At 45.0% G+C, this 18,272-nt stretch overlaps 1 pseudogene; it reads right to left on the bottom strand.

Moving 5' to 3' along the window:
• Nucleotides 1–18,272, bottom strand: part of LOC139421232 (myoferlin-like) — a 57,575-nt pseudogene that overhangs the window by 17,327 nt on the left and 21,976 nt on the right.

Below are 18,272 nucleotides of genomic sequence, written 5' to 3'. Positions count from 1 at the left end.
TGTAACCATCTTTGAACTTTTAGGAAACGTTCTGTTAAGGTAATGAAATACCAAGAAAATATTTTTTTTTGTAAGGTTCCTTAAATGTGTGGAAAATGTTCCAAAGCCAATTAACTATCCCGCACCATTCCCTGGAAAGTTGCGGGAAGGTTGTATGCAAAATAACCATAGGACTACAAAGGTTTCACCAAGCTCTAAGAAACATATGGTTCTCAGAACATTATGTGCTAGCTGGGTAGTACTTTACCTTGTCTTTCAGCAGCAGCTCAGCAGCCACCAGCATCTCTCCCGCGTTGCGGCCTTTCTTGGTGACGGGGAACCACAGCAGTTTGGGGGAGACCACCGTGCCGAGGTTCAGCTTCACCACAGGGGGGCACGTACAGCGACCCATGGCCTCGTCTTTACCCTGAGAGTCGGACACAGCACAGGGATATGTAGTATCTACTTTTACATTTTAGTACATTTAGCAGACACTCTTTTTCAGAGCAACTTGCAATCAGTGCATTCAACTAAAGTAGGCAAAACAACCACATATCCAGATAATTTCAAGTAAAACCTTCAAAAATAACTAGCTAATAGTACAAGAGTAACAGTAAAGAAAAACACAAACACAAGTTATTTTGCTATTTTTTTGTCTCAAGGACAGTACACTCATCCAAGATGCTTCCAACATACACGCTTAAAAAAAACACGAATAACAGATAGCTAGACAAGTATCAACTGCTTGCACTAGTCAAAAACAATGGAACCGAAATATTCTTGAACTTACAATATGACACTGCTGAAATAGACAGGGCTGGATGTGACTTAACAGGGCACAGGTGAATAAGTCCAGGTGAACAGGCAGTGGATGGAAATTGACGGGTGTAATGCATTGACTTGACTCAGACTCACAGGATTCATTGAAATGTACTTAGTGGTGGTCACACACATTGAACACATACATGTACATAAGTGTATCACAGTGCTCGGCTGGTATTGCACCACTAAATGTCGCTAATACACTACAACTGGTAGGGTAAGTGAGGGTAGGATAGGGTACATACCACCTGGTCACTGTCGTAGAGCTCCAGCACCACGTTGGGGGGGTTGTGTGCAATGGTCTGGGGGTCTCCATAGATCTCAATGTCATTAAAGATGAGGGTCTGGTCCCAGGTGGGGTTCAGAGTGGCTCTGATGACCTCCGTGGTCTTACTCACATGGAGGAAGGACACATGGGCGTAGGGATCTGAAGCAGGAGACCAGAGCACAAATGGTTTGGATGTAACATCCCGCTTGGTAAGTTGAAAAAAAGTGAGCTCTCCATTTATCTACATTTTATGATGTTCCTCACCTGAGAAGCTGTCCCTGTCCATGGCGATGAGATTCCTAGCCTGATAGACATACACCCTCAGATGGTACATATACGACCCTGAAGAGAGAGTGATAGTGATTTAATGTAATCTGAAAAGTGTGGGCCCAGACTTCCTGAGAGGAAGAGCAGTGGAGTGGAGGAATCTGAGGAGAAATCAACATTTAGGCTGTGGCCAGAGAGAGATTCTCCGTAAAAAACAACAACATTTGGGCCAGTGTTTTTTCAAGTGGAGTCATACCTTCACGAACAAAGGAGATGATGAATGTCTATCTGTCAACAAAAAAATGCTGATGTTGTCCATCTTGTTAAGTACGCAACTCGTATGCAAAATGTGGAAATTATTTGACTTTTTTTGATGGAAAAACCGGGACCAATGCTTATGTGTTTTTCATACTCTTTCATCTATCTCTGTGTGGCCACAGCCTTAATCACTTAATCAGAGTCTGCAATCAGCTGGCATGGGTCAATGTTACTCACGGTCAAAGTTACAGGAAACGGTGGGTGTGTTGGCACCAAACAGTCTGGCAGCGTCCTTCTTACTGGCCTTCTCATCAACATCTACCCCCTGTAGACAAAACACAGAGGCTGAGTTTACAAAGACACCCCCAGTCTGATCTCTTCCCACTAATTGGTCTTTGGACCAATCAGATCAGCTCTTTTGCCAATAAGTGGGAAAAAGATCAGAATTGGGCTGCCTGTGTAAATACAGCCAGAGAGACAGAGACCAGTTCAGAACAGGACTAGCAATGCCTTCATTAGAGAGATGGGTAATTCTAGAGTGGTGAAAGTTGAATACATTTGTCTTTATTTTATAGTTATTACTTTAGCATGATCATCCATTAGGAAAATATGTGCATTGAGCTCAAGCTCATCATGACATGACATCAAGACATAATAACACAACCATGGCCCAGTCCAAAAAAAATGAACCCTAGACCCTACTCCCTAGACACATAGAAGATTTTAAATTATTGGACCCTGCTGGAGCTATAACGATATTGCTTAAATCTATCCAATCCTCTTGAATCTCCATACGTATCCAGGGACTAGGGGTTTGGGTTTGTTTCGGGATAGGGCCCATGATGGTACAGCAGCACAAATAGCACACCACCGTGAATAAATAAATAGGGCATGAGTCAACTCTTGGTCTAATCTGTGCCTTTTGAGTGCGTTGCCAACCAGGATCACTGGGCAGGAAGGAGCAGATGGAGGAGAATAATGAGAGGATATTATAATCAAGATAACACACTAAAAGGCACTTGGCCAAATTCCATTTTATTATCATGGACTGGGTTTCCCAAAGCCTTTTGATGGGTTCTGACTTTTAGATATGAAATACACATATTCATGTCACTGAGGGAGAGAGGGGAATGTATAATGTTTACATTCTGTCAGGATATGTTGTTCTTAGCCATCAGGGATCCTATGGTAGGAGAAGAGACACAGTCTGGTACAAGTCAACATGACAGCCGTGAGTTGGGGAGGTGTGAGCAATTTGGGCAGAGGTCAGGTTAGATGAAGTGAGGAAGAACATAAATGATTCATCTTCTAGAAAGCAACAGAGGTGGATTGGCTCTTCCGATGTGTAACGAGGGGCTCAGCACAGTAGAAATGGTTAAATACCAGTGCTTGTGTGAATATGTTCCCTGTCTTACGCAGCTGTATGAAAAAATGAGCTTTAATAAGCGTCTGTGAGTTTTTTACTCTAGAACCTAACACTGAGTTTTTTTTATCTAGAACCTAACACTTTATAACTAAAGTAGTACTTTATTTGTCTCCACAACCCAGTCACACAGCTGAGAGAGCAACAATTATAAAATTGATGATTGATAGTCAATCTTCTGCCCGTGAAAAAACAACATTTGTAAAATGAAGCACTTTTGATGTACTTTGATGTGTGACTTGAGAGTCTACTTTAAGTCTAGCCTTCCTGTGTAGTCAATTGTTTTTGAACTCAGAAGAAGTTACTAACCAGCGCCCCCTCCAGTCTGAAGATGGCTGATGCTCCTATCCCGTCTGACGGAGCCATCTTGCGTCTCCAGCGGCGACGGCGGAATGTGTCAGACGAACGCTCCTTCCTGTGGAACTTCCAGCCAATCAAGGATGAGTATTCCCAGCCTTCGCCGGGATCCCGCCTCTGTAGAGTCAACAGAGAGGCAGTGGGCAGTGTGTAAGAACTAGAACTTTAGCACTTGAAATTGACATACAGACACACACATGCTTCCACTCTACCCTGCACACTAAACATTTTCCTCCTCTCTTCTTCTATAACCTCTTCCTTCTCCTTCATCCTCCTTTCCCTTCTGGGTTATGAAGGAGGATAATTCCACTGCTTCTTTACCTTTCTCATCCACAGCCCTGTTGCTGTCGAAGCTCCAGTCATCCTCCCACTTCCAGCCAGCAGGACACTCTATCTCCCCTGGACTCTGGCTCTTCTGCCCATTCTACACAAAACAGTCACAGTCAGTCACTTCCAACATTACACAGTGGCTGTATATCAACATGTGACAATGACACCACATTACAACATCAAAACAATACAGAGACGCACTGTTTATAAAAGTAGGGAAGTAGCACTCTATTTTCCCCTCTGGGTATTCTGTGTGGGAGGGATTGATTCACATTGGTTTCTAGTCTCCTATCAAGTATTTACAGTGCCTTGCGAAAGTATTCGGCCCCCTTGAACTTTGCGACCTTTTGCCACATTTCAGGCTTCAAACATAAAGATATAAAACTGTATTTTTTTGTGAAGAATCAACAACAAGTGGTACACAATCATGAAGTGGAACGACATTTATTGGATATTTCAAACTTTTTTAACAAATCAAAAACTGAAAAATTGGGCGTGCAAAATTATTCAGCCTCCTTAAGTTAATACTTTGTAGCGCCACCTTTTGCTGTGATTACAGCTGTAAGTCGCTTGGGGTATGTCTCTATCAGTTTTGCACATCGAGAGACTGAAATTTTTTCCCATTCCTCCTTGCAAAACAGCTCGAGCTCAGTGAGGTTGGATGGAGAGCATTTGTGAACAGCAGTTTTCAGTTCTTTCCACAGATTCTCGATTGGATTCAGGTCTGGACTTTGACTTGGCTATTCTAACACCTGGATATGTTTATTTTTGAACCATTCCATTGTAGATTTTGCTTTATGTTTTGGATCATTGTCTTGTTGGAAGACAAATCTCCGTCCCATTCTTCCAGAATGGTCCTGTATTTGGCTCCATCCATCTTCCCATCAATTTTAACCATCTTCCCTGTCCCTGCTGAAGAAAAGCAGGCCCAAACCATGATGCTGCCACCACCATGTTTGACAGTGGGCATGGTGTGTTCAGGGTGATGAGCTGTGTTGCTTTTACGCCAAACATAACGTTTTGCATTGTTGCCAAAAAGTTCAATTTTGGTTTCATCTGACCAGAGCACCTTCTTCCACATGTTTGGTGTGTCTCCCAGGTGGCTTGTGGCAAACTTTAAACAACACTTTTTATGGATATCTTTAAGAAATGGCTTTCTTCTTGCCACTCTTCCATAAAGGCCAGATTTGTGCAATATACGACTGATTGTTGTCCTATGGACAGAGTCTCCCACCTCAGCTGTAGATCTCTGCAGTTCATCCAGAGTGATCATGGGCCTCTTGGCTGCATCTCTGATCAGTCTTCTCCTTGTATGAGCTGAAAGTTTAGAGGGATGGCCAGGTCTTGGTAGATTTGCAGTGGTCTGATACTCCTTCCATTTCAATATTATCGCTTCCACAGTGCTCCTTGGGATGTTTAAAGCTTGGGAAATCTTTTTGTATCCAAATCCGGCTTTAAACTTCTTCACAACAGTATCTCGGACCTGCCTGGTGTGTTCCTTGTTCTTCATGATGCTCTCTGCGCTTTTGACGGACCTCTGAGACTATCACAGTGCAGGTGCATTTATACGGAGACTTGATTACACACAGGTGGATTGTATTTATCATCATTAGTCATTTAGGTCAACATTGGATCATTCAGAGATCCTCACTGAACTTCTGGAGAGAGTTTGCTGCACTGAAAGTAAAGGGGCTGAATAATTTTGCACGCCCAATTTTTCAGTTTTTGATTTGTTAAAAAAGTTTGAAATATCCAATAAATGTCGTTCCACTTCATGATTGTGTCCCACTTGTTGTTGATTCTTCACAAAAAAATACAGTTTTATATCTTTATGTTTGAATCCTGAAATGTGGCAAAAGGTCGCAAAGTTCAAGGGGGCCGAATACTTTCGCAAGGCACTGTAACTAAGCCTCTCTATATATGGGATTCATTGAAACAAGCACGATTGTGGTAAAAGGTAGCTAGCTGTCTGTGTAAACTCCCCGACATCAAAACAATAGGCATCACAGTTTGAAAACATCAAGGCTACGCAGCTTAGCCTGAAATCCAGACCTGTTTTCATTCCTAGTACTCGATGTCATATGCCAAACAGTCTGGACATTTGGCAATTTCAACGTTCAATATCCAGAATTTTAAGAACAACTATAAATACTGTTATTAAGAAACAACTTTTATTTTATTTTTAGCTACAGTTCTTGGCATGACAAGGAGAGACAAAAAGTGGAATGGTACTCAGGCTATATGCAGCTCTCTTGACAAGGGAAACATGACATAAAACAAGACAGTGAGTGATATGTGCATAAAATTAATCCATGGAAGAGCACCTGTCGCTATTTAGTCTAGTAGATCAAATTGCATAAGAAACAGACTAAATGGCTTCAGTTTCGTTGGCCTCTTTTCGTAAGAAAATTCTTCAATTCTCCTAAAGGGAGAATTAATGTGACACTGAGGGGTCAGCTTAACTTCTCAGTGTTACATATTTTTTCCCTCTTCCCTCTTGTAGATAGAGGGGTCTGAGTACAGGCGACAGGGTTGTCTCTAGCAATAGTGTGTGTATCTGTGTGTGTTGCTCTGTCTCACCACATCTGTGAAGGGGTCGGCAGCAGCCTTCCACTCCCCGCCAATGAAACGTGTCTCGTTCTGGTAGACTTCGTCTGTGAACTCTGTGTGCCCCGCGTCTGCTTCTGTTAGCAGGCTGAATAACACAGACACACACGTTTGTTTGACTATCCTTGTGTGGACCAAACAATTGATTGCCATTCAAAATCCTATTTTCCTTAACCCCTAACCCTAACTCCTAAACCTAACCCTAATTGTAACCCTAACCGTAAACCTAACCCATAAGCCTAAAATAGCCTTTTTCCTTGTGGGGACCGGCGAAATGTCCCCACTTGTCAAAATGTTCCTGGTTTTACTATCCCTGTGAGGACTTCTGGTCCCCACAAGGTTGGTAAAAACCAAACACAGACATACACATCACAAATAGCGGGCTTGATCCCACTAACCTATCGAGTACTGGCAGCTGGAGCTTAGACGAGGAATGCTCACCTCTAGTGGAAAGAAGGTAGGATTGAACCACTGAAGAAATGTCTTGAAAAAGGTCAAATCAATGAGGTAACTGTCTGGGGAAAGGTCAAATCAACCAAATCATTGAGGTAACTGTCTGGGGAAGTGTTTCTATAGGAGTACTATGAGGGGGCTGGTGTTGTGCACTCCTGACTCAGAGGCAAACAATGAGGACTTAGGTGGAGTGGATGAGGTGGAAATGGGACTATTGGGTACTGAGTACTATACTCAGTACTATGACTCTCTGCACATCAACAGAGACGGAAAGAGGATGATTCCCTAACCACAACCACAGACAATGCCAGACCAAGCTAGATTCGTGTGGGTGGGCTAGTCCAACTGAAATGTAAACTACTGAAAACAAACAATGAAAACAGGAAGTTTCTACTTAAATTCAATTATTTATAGCGCTAGAGATCTCCTGCTCACCATCTATCAGGGTCCACAAACTTCTGTGTGTGTGTGTGTGTGTGTGTCTGAGTGAGCTTGTGTGAGTGTGTGTGGATATGAGTATAAGTATGCGTGTATGAGTGAGTATGAGTGTGTGTGTGTGCGCGCACATCGTACATGTGGTTGTGTGTGTGTTTAAGCATGCCAACAGGTCACTCTCACCCTCTCTCGGGGTCGACGAACCACTCGCCTTCCCACTCCCACGCCCTGGGGGGCATGAAGCGCTCCTGTTTCAGCTTCACCTTCCCAGTCACGTCAGAGAACTTATGCCGGCACACCAACCCTGTGGTGCCCCATTTCCCAAACACCTGGGCCTGGTTCTCATACTGAGGGTGAAGAGGGAGAGCGAGAACAAGGGGGTGAAGGAAAAGAGATTCATCAGCATAGTAAAGACCAGCCAAAAATACCAACTTTAGTACTGTAAAACAAAGCATTGCCACAAAACCCATGTGAATAACAATAACAATACCATTTCTGCGAACACACTGAAGGTTCCCTCTGAGAAGCTGTTGAACTTCTTCTCGTGGGCAGAGAGGCCCAGCCACATGTTGACACGGAGCTGGACAGGGATCTTCACGCCTTTGTTTTTGTCCATGGGGTACTGGCCGAAACAAACAAACAACAAAACTAAATACTATACATCGGGGTTGAACGGTACACCGATTTTCATATCTAGCACTAATCGACGTTAGCTACCTTTAGCTAACCGGCTAGTGTTTAAATTATATATTGAAATTATATATTGAAAATCCTACCTGGGTTATTTCGAAATACACTGGTATTTGGTATATACGGTGTATCGTCCAACCCTACTGTACATCACCTATGTGTCACGAGTCCGACCGAGGGTGGCTCCAATTCCCGGTCGGGTGTCGCTCGGCGGTCGCCCTCTTCCCAGCATAGGGCGCTAGTCGATTCAGGTGCAGCTGGGAACCTTATGGATTGCGGACTCACCCTTAAGTTAGGGGTTCCGCTGGTGCCGATAGATTCTCCTTTTCCCGTGCACTCCCTAGATAGCCGGCCATTAGGGTCAGGGATGGTCAGGGAGACCACGGTTCCACTGGACATGGTGACGCAGGGGAATCATAGGGAGCGTATCAGTCTTTATATTATTGATTCGCCTGCGTTTCCAGTGGTGCTAGGGATTCCCTGGCTGGCCCGGCACAATCCTAAAATTTCGTGGAGACAGGGGGTTCTCCAGGGGTGGTCAGAGGAGTGTTCTGGAAGGTGTTTGGGAGTTTTCATCGGTGCCACGTCGGTGGAAAGTCCAGACCAGGGTTCCACGGTGTGCATTCCCCAAGAGTATGCCGATTTGGCAATCGCTTTCAGTAAAGTGAAAGCGACTAAATTACCACCTTATCGACCGGGAAGGGATTGTACGATAGGTCTCCTCGAGTTTCTTTTTTGTGAAGAAAAAGGAGGGAGGTTTGCGTCCGTGTATTGATTATAGAGGTCTAAAACGCCATCACAGTGGGGTATAGTTACCCACTACCTCTCATCGCTACGGCGGTGGAATCATTTCACGGACTTCTTCACAAAACTGGATCTCAGGAGCGCGTATAGTCTGGTGCGTATTCGGACGGGAGACGAGTGGTTAACCGCATTTAGTACCACATCGGGCCACTATGAGTACCTCGTCATGCCGTATGGGTTAAAGAATGCTCCAGACGTTTTTCAATCCTTTGTAGACGAGATTCTCAGGGACCTGTGCGGGCAGGGAGTGTTTTTTTATATTGATGACATTCTGATCTACTCGGCCACTCACACCGCGCATGTGTCTCTGGTACGCAAGGTGCTTGGTAGACTGCTGGAGCATGACCTATACGTCAAGGCTGAGAAATGCGTGTTCTCTAAACGAGCCGTCTCCTTCCTGGGTTATCGCATTTGCACCTCGCGGGTGGTGATGGAGGGTGACCGCATTAGGGCCGTGCGTAATTGGCCGACTCCGACCACGGTAAAAGAGGTGCAGTGGTTTTGGGGTTTTGCCAACTACTACCGGAGGTTTATCCGGGGTTTTGGCCAGATAGCGGCTCCCATTACCTCACTGCTGAAGGGGGGCCCTGTGCGGTTACAGTGGTCAGCGGAGGCGGACGGAGCTTTCAACAGGTTGAAGGCGCTGTTCACGGATGCACCCGTGTTGGCGCATCCGGACCCCTCTCTAGCATTCATAGTGGAGGTGGACGCCTCCGAGGCTGGGGTGGGTGCCGTGCTATCACAGCGCTCGGGTACGCCACCAAAACTCCGCCCCTGCGCTTTCTTCCCAAGGAAGCTCAGCCCAGCGGAGCGTAACTATGATGTGGGGGACCGGGAGTTGCTAGCGGTGGTCAGAGCTCTGAAGGTGTGGAGACACTGGCTTGAGGGGGCTAAGCACCCCTTTCTCATCTGGACCGACCACCAGAATCTGGAGTATATTCGGGCAGCTAGGAGACTGAACCCACGTCAGGCAAGGTGGGCCATGTTCTTCACCCGGTTCCGGTTTACATTGTCTTATAGACCGGGCTCCCAGAACGTAAAGGCTGACGCACTGTCCCGCCTTTACGACACGGAGGATAGGTCCACCGAACCTACTCCCATCCTTCCCGCCTCAAGGCTGGTAGCACCAGTGGTATGGGAGGTGGACTCGGACATCGAGCGGGCGTTACGGGCTGAACCCGAGCCTCCTCAGTGTCCGGCGGGGCGAAAGTACGTGCCGCTTGGTGTTCGGGACCAACTGATTCGGTGGGCTCACGTCCTACCCTCCTCGGGTCACCCTGGGGTGACGAGGACAGTGGGGAGCCTTCGGGGGAGGTATTGGTGGCCTACCTTGGCTAGGGACGTTAAGGTTTATGTCTCCTCCTGTTCGGTGTGCGCCCAGAGTAAGGCTCCTAGGCACCTTCCTAGAGGGAAGTTACAACCCCTCCCCGTTCCACAACGGCCATGGTCACATCTATCCGTAGATTTCCTGACCGATCTTCCCCCCGTCTCAGGGGAACACCACGGTTCTGGTGATTGTGGATCGGTTCTCTAAGTCCTGCCATCTCCTCCCGTTGCCTGGTATCCCTACAGCCCTACAGACTGCGGAGGCATTATTCACCCACGTCTTTCGGCACTACGGGGTGCCGGAGAACATCGTTTCTGATCGGGGCCCCCAATTCACGTCCAGAGTATGGAGGGAATTCATGGAACATTTGGGGGTCTCTGTCAGCCTGACCTCCGGTTATCACCCCGAGAGTAATGGGCAGGTGGAGAGAGTGAACCAGGAGGTGGGTAGGTTTCTGCGGTCGTATTGCCAGGATCGACCAGGGGAGTGGGCACGATACATTCCCTGGGCTGAAATGGCCCAGAACTCACTAACGTGTCCCCTTTTCAGTGTGTGTTGGGGTACCAGCCGGTCCTGGCACCATGGCATTCGAGCCAGACCGAAGCTCCTGCGGTGGAGGAATGGGTACAGCGCTCCAAGGAGACCTGGAGGGCCGTCCAGGAATCTCTCCAACAAGCGAGTGGACGGCAGAAGAGGATTGCTGACCGCCACCGCAGTGAGGCCCCCGTGTTTGTACCGGGGGACAGGGTCTGGCTCTCGAGGGGGGGTACTGTCACAAGTCCGACCGAGGGTGGCTCCCCTTCCCGGTCGGGTGGCGGTCGTCGTCGCCTGCCTATTAGCTGCCACTGATTGTCTTTCCTCCCCCTCCTTGTGTGTTTATTGTTAGCACCTGTTAGTGAATCATTAGTTGGGCTTTATTAGACAGCCGGCATGCCTGTTTCTTTGTGCGGGATTAATTATTGTGACCTTTGGTTATGTAGTAGAGGAACGTGTTTGTTCCTGGTCGTGAGAAAAACTAGTTGAAAGGACATCAGTTTCTGATTATAATGACGTCATTTCAACCAGTTTCGCTTCAATATCCACTAACAATGTCTGTGGCATCTGTTTTAAGTCTATGTACACCTTAGTAATAACTGCATGAAGACTGTCTTAGTTCTGCTGCAGTATTCCTGTACTATTATCATACCACTATACCAGGCAATTAGATTCAGCAGCGGGCTGATTTTTGTCAGATCGGATGGTCGGGAGCTAGAACATAATTAGAATAATTTGTACACTGCAAATTGACCACAACTAATTCCAAAAAGAGATTGTATTTAAAAATAATAATTTCATACCTTGATTACATTGAGACATGATCTCGTCACTTTTTTTATTTGTGTGAATACTTGGGTACAGAATACCTAAATTAATATTTTTTTTACTGCAAAAAAAATAAAAATAATAAAACAATAATTTATTTATTTATATATATTTTCTTTCATAAAAACCGTTGAGTGGGGGTGGGGGTTAAAAAAATCACTTACGGGCTGGTTTCAGCTCCCGTGACACCTGTTACTGACCCCTGTACTATATGTAACCGATGTGAAATGGATAGCTAGTTAGCGGTGGTGCACGCTAATAGCGTTTAAATCGGTGATGTCTCTCGCCTTGAGACCTTAAGTAGATGTTCCCCTTGCTCTGCAAGGGCCGCGGCTTTTGTGGAGCGATGGGTAACGATGCTTCGTGGGTGTCAGTTGTCTATGTGTGCAGAGGGTCCCTGGTTCGAGCCCGGGTATGGGCGAGGGGACGGAAGTTAAACTGTTACAAATACTTAAGCAATAAGACCTGAGAGGGTGTGGTTTATGGCCAATATACAACAGCTAAGGGCTGTTCTTACGCATGACGCAACACGGAGTGCCTGGATACAGCCTTAGCCATGGTATATTGGCCATATACCACACCCCCTCGGGCCTTATTGCTTAATTATACCACTACTACTACTACTACTACTACAACAAGTACTACTAATATTACTAATACTAGTGATAATAGTAGTAGCATGATCAGTAGTCTCTGTTCTCCATCATATTACCTGCATTAAGATAGTATGGGTCCTGCCGTAGAATTTGCCTACCATTATCATACTGCTACACTTACTACTACTACTACTACTATTATCACTAGTATCAGTCTGTTCTCCATCCTAGTACCTGCATGAAGATGGTCTGTGTCCTGCCACAGTATTTCCCACAGGCCTGCTCACTGTAGGTAGAGTAGAGGATCTGATTGGCTGGGAGACGGGCGTACGCCACCCTCCTCTCTCCACGCAGCATCCAGATCACCACGTCAGGCATACTGTTCTGGGGCTGAGGGAAGAGCGAAACACAGGTATGAAAGAGAGATTATTAAGAGATGGGCAGAGAGAGTTTTCCGTTTATAGTAGTAGAGAGAGAGAGAGAGACAATTCAATTCACAGGCTGGTACGTGTGCTCAGGGTTCAAATTGAGTGGGCTTGGCACTCCCATAACAAGTCATGGCACCCTCAAAATAAGGGCACGCCCTTACTTTAAAGACATTCCAATAATCAATGTGCTATTTAACCCTGAATGTTGTGAGAATGTCAATGTCTTGTTGCTCCTGACCTCTTCTGCAAGCTGTTTCAGTCTCTCCAGCCAGTCCTCGATGTCTGTCAGAGTGGCAATAACGTTGGTGGCCTCCTCCTTCAAGCGTTTGGCCATCTCCCTAATGCTGGCCACCGCCGAATCACGCAGCTTCTTAATCTGGACGTCCAGAGCCGTGAGGTTGGGCCTGCCCTCAAGCTCTGGTACCTGAAAGCTATCAGAAGCTAGCACGAGGCTACAGAAACTATACTGAAGCTATCAGAAGCTTTAAAGCTAGAAGAGCCTATATGACGCTATAGGAACCTAGCATTATGCAATCAAAACCTAGCATAACGCTATCAGAAGCTAGGGTTCAACTATCAAAACGTATCACGAAGCTATCAGAACCTAGCATGAAACTATTACAACCTCACATTAACTAAAGAATGTCAAGCTAGGGTGAAGCTATCACAACCAAGCACAAAGCTCCCTGAACCTAGCATGAAATTATCACAACCAAGCATTAAGTTATCAAAACATATCATGAAGCGATCTGAATCTAGCATGAAGCTAGGATAAGTTAGAAGGAAGCTAACAGAACCTAGCAAGAAACTATCATAAGCTGAGATATGATCGATGAATGTCTTACTTGCTCAGATCCTCAATCATGTGGTTGATGAGTTTGAGCCAGATCTCAGCCAAGCGCGCCTCTGAGGCTTTGGCAAGGATGGCTGTTCTCAAAGAAGTGAGGTTGGATTCCTGGAAGAAATGACAACAAAATAATAAAGTTGCAACAACTGAGAATTATCCCATGATTGGTTGATTTATTATTTGATTGGTCGATTTGTTGGAAGTGTTTCTCACCAGTCTGTCTGCGATGTAGAGGATGATGTTGACTGAATCCAATTGGTGGCTAATGTCTTCCCAGAAGGATGTGAGGATGACAACAGGTTTGGTGCCAGCCCAGGGCAGGTAATAGTAGTGGTTACCTACAGGAGAAACAGAACTAAGTCATATCCAGGTCAAGCTGTAGAGTGGTACCTGCACAACTTGACAATTTAGTCCTGCTGTATGGGGATGTCTCTACTGCACTGGGAACACCAATGCACAAGTATTCGGAAAGTATTCAGACCCCTTTATACTTTTCCCACATTTTGTTAGGTTACAGCCTTATTCTAACATTGATTAAATTGTTTTTTTTCCCCCTCATCAATCTACACACAAGACCCCATAATGACAAAGCAAAAACAGGTTTCTGAATGTCCTTGAGTGCCCCAGCCAGAGCACGACTTGAACTCGATTGAACATCTCTGGAGAGCCCTGAAAATAGCTGTGCAGCAACACTCCCCATCCAACCTGACAGAGTTTGAGAGGATCTGCAGAGAAAATTGGGAGAAACTCCCCAGCTAAGCCAACCTTGTAGCGTCCTACCCAAGAAGACACAAGGCTGTAGTCGCTGACAAAGGTGCTTCAACAAAGTACTGAGTAAAGGGTCTGAATACTTATGTAAATTTGATATTTCCGTTTTTTTCTTTTTAATAAATTAGCAAACATTTTCTTAAAAACTGTTTTCGCTTTGTCATTATGGGGTGCTGTTTCTAGATTGCTGAGGAATTTGCTTTATTTCATCCATTTTAGAATAAGGCTGTAACGTAACAAAACGTGGAAAAAGTCAAAGGGTTTCAATACCTTCCGAAGGCACTGTATGTTTTCCTGTTTTCATATGCATGACTGTGTATAGTTGGTCTGCCTTGTGCCTTTAGAATTAATAGATAAACAAACACATGCTCTCGGAGTGCTAAAAAAAGCTTTATTTTGTAAACATTCAGATATCAGGTCTAATCAAGGTCTAATGTGTTGGCGCTGGGCTGGAACAATAGCTAGCACACAATAGCTAGGAGGGTACCTATCAGGACTGAAGAACACTGGTGTGTAGTCTAGGTTTTCTCACCGTCAAACACAGCACAGCTGTATTGGGTTGTGGATGCCAGTGGCATGCAGGTGGAGTCCAGCTTATTGCCGTAGTTGCCAATGCTGACCTCGAACTGGATTGGCTCACCGGGCTCCTGGAGCATGCAGGAGCTGTGGAACACAGCACACAGCGAGAACTTCCTTCTCCGCTGGTACTTCTGAAAGCACAAACAAGAGGTCAGGGGTGCTTTATTCCATTGTACATTCATTAAAGGTGTGTTATTGCGGGACTAAAACAAAATTGGATTTGGAAACACTGGTTTACACACAAGAAATCTGGATGGAGGGTAAACTTTTCCCTTCTAGCTTTCTCTGTATCCATTTCTCATCAGTTCTTCTCTATGTTTTGCAAGTTTCGTACCAGGGTTGGGGTCAATTCGAATTGAAGGAAGTCAATTCCGGAAGTAATTTGAATTACTTTTGAAGTAAATAGCTTCTACCTTACAGTTTTTTGAGAAGTCATGGAAAATATATGCCCTTTTTGAAATGATTGAACTGGAATTTCAAATTACTTCTTGATTTGACTGCCTTCAATTGGAATTGACACCATCCCTGTTTCAGACCTTTATTAATACACGAAGCAACAATATCCCAGCTATGACAGGGTCCCACCCTCTCTGTGTACCTGGGCCATCAGGATGTCATCACTGGAGATGTTGTCCAGCTTCCTGTCAGCTTTGCCATCCAGTTGAGTGGAGAGCTCGATGAGGACTCTGCCCCTGTAGGCCACCCCTTCACCCTGGTTGGTAGACAGACAGACAGACAAAACAACACAGTGATACTGTAATTGTGTTGCTACACAAGATGTTCTTATCAACACAGGAAATTACTTGAGAAAGAAAATTGAGAAGGAAAATTCAGCTTAATGACAATTGTGTTAGACAACTTGTGCTTTAAAGCTATTATACAAGTTGAACTAGAACCAGACAATCTGGATTTGAGGAAGGGGAGTATGAAACGTGGCAATCCCACGTGCTATACATTGAAGAGGGGTGGATACCTGTATGTTTTTATGTTTTATAGAATATATAAGTTTGCCAAGAAACTCAGCAGAAAATAGAATACTTGTAACGGCGTTCGTCTGTAGACGGAGAAGCGGACCAAAAAGCAGCGTGGTGGTTACTCATGTTTCTTTAATGGAAAATCAACGATACATGAAATAACTTAACTCTACAAAACAACAAACGGAACGTGGAAAAACCTATACAGCCTATCCTGTGACAACAAGGACAGGAACAATCACCCACAAACACACAGTGAAACCCAGGCTACCTAAGTATGATTCTCAATCAGAGACAACTAATGACACCTGCCTCTGATTGAGAACCATACTAGGCCGAAAACATAGAAATGCCCCAAAACATAGAAAAACAAACATAGACTGCCCACCCAACTCACGCCCTGACCATACTAAATAAATACAAAACAACAGAAATAGAGGTCAGAACGTGACAATACTGATCTAAACCAGATGTTCCTTGCCTATATAAGCTAAAATGTATTTTTGTCTAAGAGAGAGCAATGCTGGCTACGTCCAGAAAATGTCTCCCCTGCACATGTTACTATTGAATAAACCCCGGGGGAATGCTTCAAAGTTTTCTTGACTACAAGAGAAAATTTTCTACAACAATTTAAATTCTGAATCTTAATAATTACATGTTCCTGTGAGAGAGATGTGCATGTGAGATACGCAAATATTTACAATAAGAAATAACAAAACATCCTGCCAGAGCTGAAGCACTTGTCCTCAACCCCAGGGATGGTCTTACCTTGCCAGAGTTGAGTTCCTCGTACGGGTCTGGGAGGCCAGTGAACTCCCTGGGACTGCCGTACAGGTTTAGGTAGCAAGGCCCAAACGCTGGGAGGAAACCCACCTCCGCCTCCCCACTGCTCACTGAAATAAAAAGGCAGGTTCTCTTTGTGAAATGGTTTGAATTCATGTCATGTTTACTCCATTGCCAAGGACAGTGTAATTGTGGCCTGGCGGCGAGACTCAAACGACGAGACTCAACAAAACAAATCAAATGTTATTGGTCGTGTGTACATATTTTGCAGAGGTTATCGAAGAAGTAGTGAAATGCTTATGTTTCAAGCTCCGACAGTACAGTAATATCTAACAATACAAAACAATACAGACAAATACAAAACAGTTTAAAGAAAGAAACGTAGAAATATCAGAATGAGTTTGGAATAGAAATATACTGTATATACTGTATGTATGTATATAATGGTGTGTATAGACGGTATGGACAGTATATGAATAGACAACGTGTGTACAGCAGTAGTTATACAGGATGAGCCTTGACTAGAATACAGTATATACATATGAAGTGGGTAAGACAGTGTTCAAGTGACCTGTGTCAAATCAAATCAAATCAAATTTTATTTGTCACATACACATGGTTAGCAGATGTTAATGCGAGTGTAGTGAAATGCTTGTGCTTCTAGTTCCGACAATGCAGTAATAACAAGTAATCTAACTAACAATTCCAAAACGACTGTCTTGTACACAGTTTAAGGGGATAAAGAATATGTACATAAGGATATATGAATGAGTGATGGTACAGAGCAGCATAGGCAAGATACAGTAGATGGTATCGAGTACAGTATGTACAAATGAGATGAGTATGTAAACAAAGTGGCATAGTTTAAAGTGGCTAGTGATACATGTATTACATAAGGATACAGTCGATGATATAGAGTACAGTATATACGTATGCATATGAGATGAATAATGTAGGGTAAGTAACATTATATAAGGTAGCATTGTTTAAAGTGGCTAGTGATATATTTACATCATTTCCCATCAATTCCCATTATTAAAGTGGCTGGAGTTGAGTCAGTGTCAGTGTGTTGGCAGGCGCCACTCAGTGTTAGTGGTGGCTGTTTAACAGTCTGATGGCCTTGAGATAGAAGCTGTTTTTCAGTCTCTCGGTCCCAGCTTTGATGCACCTGTACTGACCTCGCCTTCTGGATGATAGCGGGGTGAACAGGCAGTGGCTCGGGTGGTTGATGTCCTTGATGATCTTTATGGCCTTCCTGTGACATCGGGTGGTGTAGGTGTCCTGGAGGGCAGGTAGTTTGCCCCCGGTGATGCGTTGTGCAGACCTCACTACCCTCTGGAGAGCCTTACGGTTGAGGGCGGTGCAGTTGCCATACCAGGCGGTGATACAGCCCGCCAGGATGCTCTCGATTGTGCATCTGTAGAAGTTTGTGAGTGCTTTTGGTGACAAGCCGAATTTCTTCAGCCTCCTGAGGTTGAAGAGGCGCTGCTGTGCCTTCTTCACAATGCTGTCTGTGTGAGTGGACCAATTCAGTTTGTCTGTGATGTGTATGCCGAGGAACTTAAAACTTGCTACCCTCTCCACTACTGTTCCATCGATGTGGATAGGGGGGTGTTCCCTCTGCTGTTTCCTGAAGTCCACAATCATCTCCTTAGTTTTGTTGACGTTGAGTGTGAGGTTATTTTCCTGACACCACACTCCGAGGGCCCTCACCTCCTCCCTGTAGGCCGTCTCGTCGTTGTTGGTAATCAAGCCTACCACTGTTGTGTCGTCCGCAAACTTGATGATTGAGTTGGAGGCGTGCGTGGCCACGCAGTCGTGGGTGAACAGGGAGTACAGGAGAGGGCTCAGAACGCACCCTTGTGGGGCCCCAGTGTTGAGGATCAGCGGGGAGGAGATGTTGTTGCCTACCCTC

Source organism: Oncorhynchus clarkii, chromosome 12, assembly GCF_045791955.1.
Source record: "Oncorhynchus clarkii lewisi isolate Uvic-CL-2024 chromosome 12, UVic_Ocla_1.0, whole genome shotgun sequence".
Lineage (NCBI taxonomy): Eukaryota > Metazoa > Chordata > Actinopteri > Salmoniformes > Salmonidae > Oncorhynchus > Oncorhynchus clarkii.
The sequence above is the reverse complement of the archived record's forward strand: the minus strand, read 5'-3'. Positions and strand labels throughout refer to the sequence as shown.